Source organism: Apteryx rowi, unplaced genomic scaffold, assembly GCF_003343035.1.
Source record: "Apteryx rowi isolate R43461 unplaced genomic scaffold, aptRow1 scaffold_220, whole genome shotgun sequence".
In the NCBI taxonomy this organism is placed as follows: domain Eukaryota; kingdom Metazoa; phylum Chordata; class Aves; order Apterygiformes; family Apterygidae; genus Apteryx; species Apteryx rowi.
This window is the reverse complement of record NW_020448531.1, coordinates 1,181,740-1,194,077: the sequence shown is the minus strand read 5'-3', so window position 1 is coordinate 1,194,077 and position 12,338 is coordinate 1,181,740. Positions and strand designations below refer to the sequence as shown.

The following is a 12,338-nucleotide window of genomic DNA, read 5'->3' as shown; positions in this document are numbered from 1 at the left end:
ATATGCCAGCTTTGATCATTTAGCAGCCACTATTGGCTACGAGCAGTATTTTCAAAAAGTCATTTCTGAGTCAGAGTCCCTTTAAAAATAAGCGACCTTTCAGCTGACAAAATTATGTGTGCATTTGTAATGGAAAGTGAAATTAAAGCGACTGTTTATTTCGCTCGCTGTGCGGTAGCAGCCATGTCAGGATCGCTCGCCGAACAGGGCCTGCACGTGAACGGATGCAGAACCTGCAAGAGGAATAAGTGATATTCCTTTCAAGCCCAGAGATGGAGACTGACACTGATAATTTGGTAAAGAGTTACAAGGCAAAAACCCTTGTACTCAGGAGACTTTATGGGGAAACAGCGGAGACTGACAATCCAGCTCTCTCTGCTCCTCTCGCAAATTGGGTTGAAGCAGGCTAACAGATTTGCAATGTGGGCACGCAAATGCCTTCACAAGACACAGACTTCTGAGCAGAATTAAATCATTTGCCAGAGGCTAAGCACTTTGTGGTTTAAAAAAAAAAAAATATATATATATATATATATATTCCTCCTTTTCTTTTAGATAAAGGGCCAGTCACACCGGGGCGCACAGGGTTTACGTAACCTTACAAACCCCGGCTGGGTAAAAGCTGTGGCTCAGCAGGGTGGGGAGCGGAGCCGAGCCGCGAGGAGCTTCCCCAGCGGAGCGGAGCTTCCCCAGCGGGAGGCCGACCGGTTCTCCTCCAGCAGCACGGGTTTGAGCCGACTGCAACGGCGCTCGCTCAGCCAATCTTTGTCTCTTCCCACAGCCTGACAAACTGTCAAAAATTTACTCCTGGACTCCAGTTTAAATAAATAACAGAACCACCCCACCCCCCCCGCCCCTCAACAACTGACTGACGAAGATTTCTTTAGGTTTAAGCGTTTCCCTTAGGAAAGCACAGTGAAACAACACTCCCAAAAACCAAAGTTTATACACCAGCTTTTTTACACCACTTTTATACAAAGTAACATTAGGCTATCTGAAAAGATTATTAAGCTATAAAAACTCAGACCATTTTAATTAATTGCTAACAGAATAAATACTCTTTACAAGGGCCCAGAATCAGTTAGATCCTTTTCATGGGCTTCATTTCGCCAGAGATTTACTGCAGTCTCATTCTTTTACAAGCAGAATGTGTTTCTTTTTATTACACCATAAAATCCACACTCAGTCTTTATAGTCCATAAGCCCAGGAGCACAAATAGCTAAAAACATTTAGCTGGTACCCAGCATCCTAATTAATATTGTTTTACTGGCCTAAGGCCTCTTAATTTATTAGCCAAACACTAGCACCAGGGTTCCCAAAACGCAGCCTGTAGAGCATTTGTATTCTTGAAGCCTCATAAGAGGCTGCTTAACCGTGACCTTCCTTGAGAAAGTCAGTGCACCAGCCACAGCTAGAGAAGCAACAGCATTGCTGGTAGGTGCCCTGGTCCCAGTCACACATGAATTAAGCACTGATATTAAAGTCCTCTCGTTTAAGCACAACATACATTATGTTAAAGCTACTGAACACAAAGGACAGCAGATGAATTTCCTTAGGCAGCCCACCACCGCTGTCCCAGCTATCGAGTGGCTCTACGCATAAAAGATTGCGAATATGCTAATATTCAACAGGACTTCTTCCTCCAAAGCCACATGATTTATTGCAACAGAAAAGGGACACATAAATGCATACTTTGACCCCAAGCCTATTGTGAAGAGATGCAGGAAAAAAGCTTCATCAGCAAGAAATGAAATAATCTATGCCATGGCTGTTACACAATCACCCCAGGAGATGCTTACTTCTCTGGGTTTTAGGGCTGCTTTCTTCTTTTTCTTTAAGTTGATGTTCTCTGATGCCACTTGGTGGTCCATGAGAGATCCTATAAAATTTTAAGTTACATGTAAGGAAGAAAGGAATAAAAGACAGACAAAGGTTTAGCATGATTCCACTTACCCCTAATGTACAGAGCAGAGATGAAATTGAAGGGTTTGCTTAAAAAAAGGCCTGTGTCTCAATTCCCTCCCTCAATCAGAGAAATCCTGGCTTTTCTTCTCTTCTCAGTGCATTTGACAAAAGGACATAAGTTATAAATTAAACCTGTGCTGCAACATCCTAACCCCTAAAGGAAGCGCTGTGGAGCCAAGGCCTACAACTTAAGTTTGCTTTCCATCTCCATCAACCTGCTCCAAGATCCTCCAGCCTTCCAATCCAAGAGACAGTGGCAATACAAGGCTGTGAGGAAGACAGAGCAACAGAAAAACGTAACGTATAACACCTTTATGAGGCTGTCTTTGAATGTTATCAGGGAGCTATAAACAGCATAAATAGTTTTTCTTTGCAGATCACCTTTAAATAAAGCTCAGCTGTAGCTGAACAGATGTGGAGAAGTGTGCTGGCCTAAGGGTTAAAGTCACAGACTGTTTTAGAGATATCAATATCCTCTGGTGCCTTTAAAATACTGCATCTGTTCTTTTCATCAGAGTTTGGTTTTTTGTCCCCCTCGTCTCGTCCCCCCCCCACCATTTGTAACAGCTTTTGATAGGAAATCAGAAGCAGTTATTCCCGTAACGGCTGCAGCAAATATACAGCCTTACTCATACATCCAGAGCGACTCACAAAGGGCAGAATCAATACCAGAGCCTCTCCTGGCCTGCTCCGCATTAGCTCGCGTCTTGGCAACATCAGCTCTCACCGGCCAGTTTCTCCGCGGAGTAGAACGTGCTTCCCTGCGCAGCACTAGCTCCATAGGAAAACCCTTGCACAACAGGCCGTAGCCAATTAGCAAAATGAAGGAAAACTGCTTAAGAAGTGTAAACTCCTATGCTTGAGCAACAGTCAGATGGTAAAAGACAAAGCATTGAACTTACGTAACATAATTCCTCCGAAGAGCTCAAAGTGAACAGCAGCCCAGTTTTATAGACGGAGACACCAAAAGCTAGAGATCTTTTTGTTCAGAGACACCAAGAAAGTTAGTAACACAGTTAAGAATGAAACCCAGATGCCATGAATTCTGGATCTTGTGCTCTAACCTCTACGCCACACTGGAAGAGGATGAACCCCCTGAACATTTCCCAGTCATCCCAAAACAAAATAGCGCGCTGCTAAAGAAGCATCATCTTAACGCACAATGTCACAGAACAGCTAACAACATCCATCCATGCAAGCTCCTTGATGGTTCTGATAAATGTAATCATACAACTGCCACCCTCTGTCAGCATCAATTTATGCAAAACAAACCACTACAAATGTCTGAATAACGAACATGGAGATCAGAGCTGAAATACTATCTTGCCCTGGTTTACTGGAGGTGTCTAGGGCATATCAGGACAACATCATCACAACATCAACAACACAGGAAAGTAAGAGGAATCAAGAATTCACTCTACATCCTGCACCCTTTGAATCTATTGCCTCAATGCCACACTCTGCTGAAGATGCCGGTTTTCTGACCAGAACAGCACCAGCAACCTGATAGCAGAACATGCACTGGACGTCACCAAAACCTCAACATTTGCCACTCTGCCAAAACTTCAGTACTGCAAAATAATCTTCTATTCTAAGTGCAGGAAGACAGCAGTTACATCAGGTTCCCAGGATGATTAACACGGAGTTTTTAATAGCTCTCCCTAGAAGCTCACACTCTGATAAGAGAGTTGCTGACTGGCTTGCGCATTAAAATTCCAGGACAGGACTAAAGCCAGTTTCGGAGATCCGGTGTGAATCCCTGACGGTGCTGTTCTGCAGTCCTTGAAAACAGCCTTCAGTACCTGCTTCTGTTTTAGCATCCTCCAAGCAGCTCATCGCAGAAAACTATGAGAAACAGCAAGTTCCCTGTAGGTCAAAGCACTCTCATTTCTGTGTCCTGCACTGTCTTTTTAACAATAAAAGCTGATAAACACATAGAGGCCCACAGTTTGCAAATGAAATGTTACAGCAAGTGTTTTCTTAAACATCTTTCCATCCCTTATCAAACATACTCCAACCAAGAGCAAATATTTCCCACCATCAAGATAAGTCAGAGCTCTCAATTTAAGATCATTTCTATTACAGAGCCACACAAGTGGCAAACCAGGATTACTTTTTTTTTTTTTTTTTTCTTTCTTTCCAAGAGTGGGACCCTATCATTGAGTAGCTTAGCTTGACTTGGGAGTATTGGAAACTCCAAGGCCAGCAGTGAACAAACATTTAATTACTGATACAGACTTTTGATCTTGATGGTGGAAAAAGGTACCGCATTCTCCTTACACAGGCTAATGCTTATTTTCTAAAGTTGGACATTATTAGAGGTTACTTTCAAAGATTCAAACTGCACAGTTAAATTCTCTAGCAGGAGTCACAGCTGAGAACAAAAAAAAAAAAAGAAAACTTTAAAAAACTCTTGTCCTGCCAGCCTCTGACAACCAGACTCAATATCTTTTCTTATTATTCAGTCTTTATGATTTCTCTTTTGAGAAAACCTAAACAAGCAGAGTGCTGCTATCAAATTCAAGAATCAGATTGACTCAGATTTTTCACAGAAGCAGAAAATCAAGAATGCAGAATCATGGAAAACAGGTGACCTCAATGACATAAGTCGTATTACTACGTCTTACTGGAACAAACTACAGCAAGTGGCAGGCATCACCTGCCAGTGCAGTGAATGACCATTAATACTAGGACGCACTAAACACTAAGAAGGAATTTCAAAAAGCTTCCCAAAAGGATTGTGCCTCAACACATAACTGCAAAATAATTAGACTAATTTTACTGATGGGCAATTGGTCACACAAAATTGGTCGAAACATGCCAGCTCCATTACAACTATTTAGGGAGCAATATGACCAAAAGAAAAAAAAAAAAACACACACAAAACAGTGCACGGATGAACAACGTTACAAAAATTCAAAGCAAGCTCCATCCTAGTGATAATACATTTGTTTTTCATTTCCCTGTCACAAAACCGATATAGTTCACTACAGAAAAAGTGAGCTCAAAGCACAACCTGTAAAGTTGGTGACCACAAATTACCACCAAGCAGAGAAGTTTTCCAGACTCCGCAAGACGAGATTCCTGTACCCCGCAGTCGTGTTACAGAAGACCCGGGGGCGGGGGGGGTGGATAGAAGAACACTAGTTTTACAGACCAGCAGCTAGTACAGTTGGTAGCTGTGATAGAACAGAAGGGGAACCCCAACAACATGAGGATAAAGCTTCTAACTTCAAAAATAGTAACTTCCTTCTGCAAGCATCACTAAAACAACAAATTGTTCTTTCAGATGAAGAGTGACAGTGCTCAAGCAAGGATTACACAACCATGAAAAAACAAACATTGGACTTGCTCCTTTATGGCCAGGCAGCCTACGTTTAATAATGAAACTGGTTTCCTACATAGCGTGATAAAGCCCTGTGAGCAATCTGATTAGATCACGAGTCATTTTGATTAAGCTATATGAATAGTTTCAGTATTAATAGTCATTCACTTAAAGGTTTCCTACCAGTCTAGGCCATAATGGGCAGCTTTAGTCTAGAATTCCTATGGAATTTACCATGCCTAGAGGTTATGAGCACAAATTTTGCTTTTTTAACAGCTTGAGCTTTTTAGATAGTAGCTGGAATTTGTGGGACCGGTACCATATCAGGGAATTTCTGATTTGAAAAGCAATGAACTGTTCTGCAATAATCAGGATCAATAGAGCCATGGGTAACAGCCCGGTTCACGGGCATCTGTAGCCAAGAAAGGTGCAAACAACCATTTGTACATTCAGGGAACACAAGCACTTCCTCCCTGCTGCGTTTCAGTCCTCGTTAGTGTATTTCAGATCATCTCCATTAAAGGAAGATAGCTAGGAAACCACAGGTATGCAACAGTCAGAGCTAAATCTGTTGATCATAAGTTACCATGGTAATGACAAAAGGACCTCAAATTTGATCTAGTTCCTTGTCCTGCTTGCAGGTTAATCACGAGTATTCCCTTCCCATCCGCCCACCCACACAGACAGCAGAAAGGGAGACTGAAGCCGGTCACCCCCTACCCTGCTCCAATCGATTCCTTCTACCAAAGCACACAGCTGCCAACAGCAGCCCACCGTGGTGGGCTTTCAGACACACTGTGAGATCTGGAATTAAACGGGACTCTTATAAGAATACAGTTCACATAAACTCCCCAAAGAAATGGGAACTTAATATTATGGAACTCTTAAAAGCAATTTTCTGTCTCAATAGACAAACCAGCTTCAAGTTCCTCTTTAATGTTTCTTCTCACCATATTCTTTGGACAGAGTTTATATCGAACAACATTTTGCCTTGAGCAATAAGAAGAAAAGTTGGAATCAGCCCTGATTCACCAGCACCGGCAGTGATTCACTTCATGAAACAGGAAAACCAAGGAAGAGAAGTTAGGATCTCCCTATCCGATACATTCATAATCCCCTCACAAGGCTACTCAGACTTCATTACATACAGAAAAGAGACTGGCAGATGAAAGATACTGGCAGATGAAAGATACTGACTATAAAAGTTCAACATGAACAGAAGTATCAGATCTTTTCCCTACAGATGATTCAAAATATAAATGGAAATATCACTTTTTTCATTCTCTCTACTATTTAAAGCTTAGCTCTTTTTTATTAGGCAAATTCAGTTCCTTACAGAGCAAAATTAAATACAGTACTACTCGTTTCTGTATCTGAAACATTCTTGGAAAAGGGATTTCAAATCGATTTACAGAAAAGACAGAACTTAATGCAGAAATACTGTAGGGTGACTCACTGTAGCTCTTTACAATTCTTAAGGAAAAGATTGGTGAATTTATATTTGAAAGCCAAAGAATCCAGAGCTTGCTCCCTACCCACTTAGGAGATAAAGTTACACTGACTGGTTGCATCTGAACAAAAAGGTAGAAAGGAAGAATCTGTCTCCAGCCTTGCATACAAAAAAACATGGAAAACAATAGAGCCTGATGCAGACAACTTCATCTAATAGAAAAAGCTACAGAAAAGAGAAAAAAAAATTAACCTTAGGCAGATGAGGAAGACAACTCAGTCCAGTTACAAAAGCATAGGATAATATCAACCTAAAAGATAATAAATATCTGCGATGAAAATGGAATCACTTTAGGGCATGCTAACCCAAGCACTTTAAGCCACCTTGATCTCTTGAATGCTTTCAGCAAGAAAGAATGCACTGTGGGTGCATTTGGTTTACACAAACTCAAAACTATAAGCCTGTATTCACAGCATTACAGGCCTGTGAGCAAGACTGAGAAAGAAACGGGGAAACCCTCCTTGCTACTTACCTGCATAAGCTATGCAAGTCAATACAGAGCTGCAGTGTGCCTGAAAACAACCTATTTGACAGATTAACTGCTGGAATTATGCAGTCTGTAAACAAAGGGAAGAAGAGTTGAGATCATTTCCAAGCTTCTTGCCAGATCCGTGCAAGCAATACAGTGGTGAAGGCGAAAGACCAAACTTGCCTTCTAAAGACTGGCATTTAAAGGAATGAAAAGGAAGAGCTTTACCTTTTAAGCAGCGCTAGCCCCTCCTCATTTGAAGCTCAGACCATACAGAAGAAAAAAAAAAAAAATCAAAGGCAGCTTTGGGGAAGGAAACGTTCTCTTTACTAGAAAATATCTCCTCTCCCACACAGGTAGACTTAAAGTCAGTCAGGTTAGGTTTAAATTAATGGTGTAACAGACTTAATTATAAGTGCCAGGGAAAAAAAAAAAAAAATCAAAGTTGAAAAACAACACACCCAGAGACAGTTTGCAAGAATTACAAGAACAGAGACATACGGAACAAGGAACCATAGTCGACAAAGGGCAAAATCCGCACTGTTGGAGGACACTGAAGAAATCGCTCTAAGAAGTACACTATTCTCATTCAGTGCAGAAAGCAACATTGTAGTTGGAAGCTTCAATACACAAGCATCAGGAAACATAAGCACAGGCATTTTGCAAAAATAGCATCCTTCCTCACGGATCTGTAGTATTTCACGTTACTCTGCACCAAAGGTTGACAGCCTGCAGTCTGGGGCCAGATATGGTCTGCTATTTCATTTTATGTGGTCTGGGACCGAGGGATTTTTATCTATACTCTTAGACCTACATGAAGGTGCCTGTGAAACGAGGCCCTGTCAAAAGTGTCCGAAAGGCCCACTCTGCCTTCCAGAAGGAAACAGTTTTCCACCCCTACCGTAGATAGTACTAAATGTCAGCCTTGCACAAGACCAGCAGATGCATTCTGGTTGCCCTTGGATCTCCAACAGCTCCAATAATTCCATCCATTTCTTCCACCGAACTTCCTTCATTAGAAAACATAGTAACCCAGATCACAGCCAGGTACCTCCACAAGGTATGCCTGAATGCATTTATCACTGGTAGGCCACAGGTTCAGCAGCTATCATGCTCAAGAGGGAGAAGAAAGCGAATTTGGAGGGGTGGGAGGAAGAGCACAAAGCAGGGGTCACTGCTGAGTCTCCCTGAGCAATTGTGGACCCCGAGTTCTCTCGAGCTTTCACTAGGCCTGTTCGACTCCTTGAAGTTATGGTGGCATAACCACGGGAGCAGGGGAAGAGCACAGCGGCTCTGCTTAAACCATCCAGGTCTGCCACGGAAATAGTGTAGAAGAAGGGCTTATGCTAAGGCTGAGTGCGTCTGCAGTACGGACAGGGGAAGTGCCCTGGCCGGTGGCTGCTACCCCCTCACCCGGTAACGGGCTCAGGCCCCAGAGCAAGCGCTGCTAGAAGGGACAAGGAGGCTCATCCCCCATCATCCATCCAGCATGGATGCTGGAGGGACCAACACTGGTATAAAGCACCTTTGCACCAACCACAGCCTGTGCTGCACGCAGCGTACTGCTAACCCCTGCAACGCTCCTCAGCGCTGTCCGGATGCTTCAGTGAGAGTCATAATGGCCTTAATCCTCAAAAGAAAAGAGCAACAGAAATGCAAAACTAAATCCTGGGAGGGGGGAAAGTTTAATGTGGAGTCTTGTTGCTGGAGTCTGCCACAACACGCCATTCCCTAAATTTCCTGAGATTAAGCAGTTAAATGGCACAGCAGCTTTAGCAACAACACAGACAGAAGAAAAAGGTTCGTTAATCTATCCATTGATATAAACTGTATTAAATCTTCTAGAGATACTTTTGTTTCAAGGCAGCACAAGTAAAGTTACTGCTGTAGCACTGTTACAGTAGCACTGCTGGTGCTACTGTAATGCTGACCTCACTTTTTATTCATTCAGTTCACGATAACTCCAGAACATTATCATTCCTGCTTCCCCAGAGTCTATTTCTCCACCAGCAGAACTGTCAGATTCCTACTTCACGGTTCAAAGTTTCATGTTACTTCCCCACAATGAAGCTGCTGTAAAGCACACAGTCGTTCTCTCCACTCACAGACTGCTTTCAGTCTGACGGCCTGTCTCCAAATTCAAATATTCTGCTGTGAGTAACAAAATATTGCTCTAACAGGGACCCAAACAGACTTGAAGTAAAGCTCGCTGTGGGGCAAAGATGGATTCCACCTGTCACTGCTCTTTCACCTGGGAGAATAGGTACGACCATTTCCGGATAGAGCAAAAACGCCTCCCTATGCACTACACCCACTTTTGCCAAGAAACACTCAGCACCTTTTGTGGAAACCTATCCAGCACCATACACACACAGCCACACACTGAAATTTCCAAAGTATAAACAATCAAGCCCTAAAAGCCAGATCTAAGGTTGAGGCAGTCTTACAACTCGGGCAACTAATGCCTGAAACAGTTCTTTACAGCAGCGGCCTGCTCAGGCAGCCCCGACAGAACCAGCTCTGGCAAACAAAAACTAGTCAGGGCACCTGGAATGTCGGCACAGCTCCCCCATCACATGCCTGTCGCGAAAGTGGTCCTGAAAGGGGGGGGGAAAAAAAAAAAAGCACTGAGAGTATAACTAATGCTTATTGCTACCTGACACAGGAGCCACAGTGCTCAGCACAGAGCAGCTCCAGCAGCAACAAAGGACACCTGGACGCAGCTGTAATACAAGTCCTATACAAATACTTAGGAAGTCAGCCTCAAAAACACACCTGCAAGGTAGGAATGCACTGTTCTGCTATGTAATTAAAGGGAAGGAGAGGAGCCGAAATAACTTAGCCGAGTAAGATCAGAAGCCAAGAAAACACGGGTCTCCAGATCCCCTCCGCTTTGCCCCTAGCCCCAGTCTCCCCAGGGACTCGGTCACGAAATGTGTTGGAGGAAATGCTCTCCGGGCGAGCTGAGCCGGTCCTGACACCACGCGCAGCGCTCCCGTTCAGCCTATGCACGTCCTGTTTCGCCATACAGCCACTCACGGCGGAAAAAATACTCCCAGACATCAAAGCCGGCTTCCTTATTGATCATAGGCACATAAACACCATTTCAAACCAACCAGCCTTCAGCCTGGCTCTCCATATACTTTCTCTGTGAAAGAGGTATATATTGGCCTCTTTCATAGCTACATGTTTACAAATCTAGATCATGTTACTAAAAAAGACTGAAGAGTTTTAAGTTTTAAGCTGAAAAATTTGTTTCAAAAGAATATAAAACTCTTAATTAAGCCTAGCAGGCTTTCCTGAGAGCTCCAGACTCTCATGATTAAAAATTACAGCACAGTATTCAGTGTCTGCACAGTTTGCTCTTTATTACAGTGTCACTATTCAAAAAGCTTCAAGTGCGTGTCAGCATTTTCATTTGAAACCCTCCATTTTGGGGATCTATAACTTAACCATTAAAAAGGCCTATTCAGTCAGGAAATATAATCCTCAAACATGTCACGTGGTCACTATTTTAAACACAAAACTTAATTTTTTTTTTTTCCCTGTCCATGTATACCTTAGTGTTAAAAAAAATCTGAGATGGAAGTGGCTGTAACTTTCCAATGAGTGACCTGTTTGGCAGATGCAGTCTGTCCCAGGTCTGATACATGACAAAACATGACTCTTGGTCCCGCTGTTTCCTATTCCCAAGTCAGCATGGACTAGGGCAGGGATCCACTACGGGAAGTGCTCAGCAAGCACAAAAGCAAAACATCAACACTCCACAGCAAACAATCCAGACAGTTAAAGGAAAAGGCAAATGAGTTTCCAAGAGAAGTCTGTTCCTGTGGAAGGATGAGGATGTAAGGCCTTGAAAAACATTAAGGGTGGGAGAAACCTCTGCAGTTAGCAAAGCACTGAGAACAACTGGGGTGAAAAAGGGGGTGAGTAAATACATAATAGGAAAAATTCCACATACGGGACCCAGCAAAATCTTTCAGAATACTTTTAAAAGCAAAGAAACAAACTGTCAATGAAAAAGAGTTACAAAATTCACTGGCTATGCCATCTCCCGCCAAGCTCTGTGGGTTTACTATTACCTTTTTCTTCATTAAGAAAAAAAAAGTTCTCTTTCATTTGCTGTCTGAAAGCCCTGCATAAGCAAATATATGATTCCAAGAATGGCCAAAACACCATCAAAGGAAACAGCTGGAGGAAACATACCTTTCTTTTTCGACATCAGCCAGTCATCCTAGCTGCTACACAGAACAACTCCAGAGAAAACACCATCTAGACAAAAATGCTCCTCTCTAATCAGACAAAGACCCTCTAGTGCCAGTCAGTTCTCTAAATATCAACATTTCATACTAGGCAAGCCAGAGACAAGAAGAGAATCCGAGCGCCCCAGCTGGCATCCTGCCTATGATTCCCGCAAAAGTTTTACCACTTTATGGGATGAACAATGTACCCTGTACTCAGGGCAAACATATTAGTACCTAGTTTTCCACTTTAAAAATACATTTCCACCATCAACTGTAGTTTAGTTTAGCAGTACCCACACAGGCAAGAGAGCTCAGCATTTCAGATGACATCCAGATAATCTGCAGAAGACAACAGGACAGCCCAGATATAACAGATATCTTTTTTCCCCACTAGTTTTACAACAGTAATAATGCACAAACCAGAAAAACCCTTAGAGGCTTTGGGATCCCAGCAATGTGCTTGCAGAACTTGCCCTTCCGAACACCATCTTATTTTAACTGCAAGCCGAGGGTGCTCGTTTGAAGTCACGGTGAGAGCAGGCCCCTTATGCTGATGCTTATGGTTACTTCCCAGAAGAGAACTCCTTTTTTCTTTTTAAACTTTGCATTAGCACTTAATTATGTTAAGAACCAAGTATACAAGTGACCGCTAACAGCACTAGAGTTAAGAGCCTGTTAGCATAAGCTCTATTTTTCAGAGGCTCTTAATTGGGCCATTAAGAACACCACCACAACAGGCAGAAACTTGGCAGCCGAGGCTTTGGCCCGGGCTGGATTCCCGTGTACATTTTTACGGCACTCGGTTTACAAAACGTGCGGAAAAA

At 42.8% G+C, this 12,338-nt stretch overlaps 1 protein-coding gene across 4 annotated transcripts in view; it reads right to left on the bottom strand.

Annotated features, from left to right (window-relative positions):
• SBNO2 (strawberry notch homolog 2) overlaps positions 1-12,338 on the bottom strand; it is a 70,281-nt gene that overhangs the window by 57,457 nt on the left and 486 nt on the right. Inside the window, exon 2 of one of the 4 annotated variants that reach the window (XM_026064790.1) lies at positions 1,801-1,880. The exons of 2 other annotated variants lie outside the window; for them this stretch is intronic. The gene's annotated coding sequence lies outside the window, so the exon portion shown is untranslated. Of the gene's footprint in view, positions 1-1,800; positions 1,881-11,748; positions 11,977-12,338 lie in introns of those variants that run through there. One more of the 4 variants, XM_026064791.1, reaches the window with a different exon arrangement.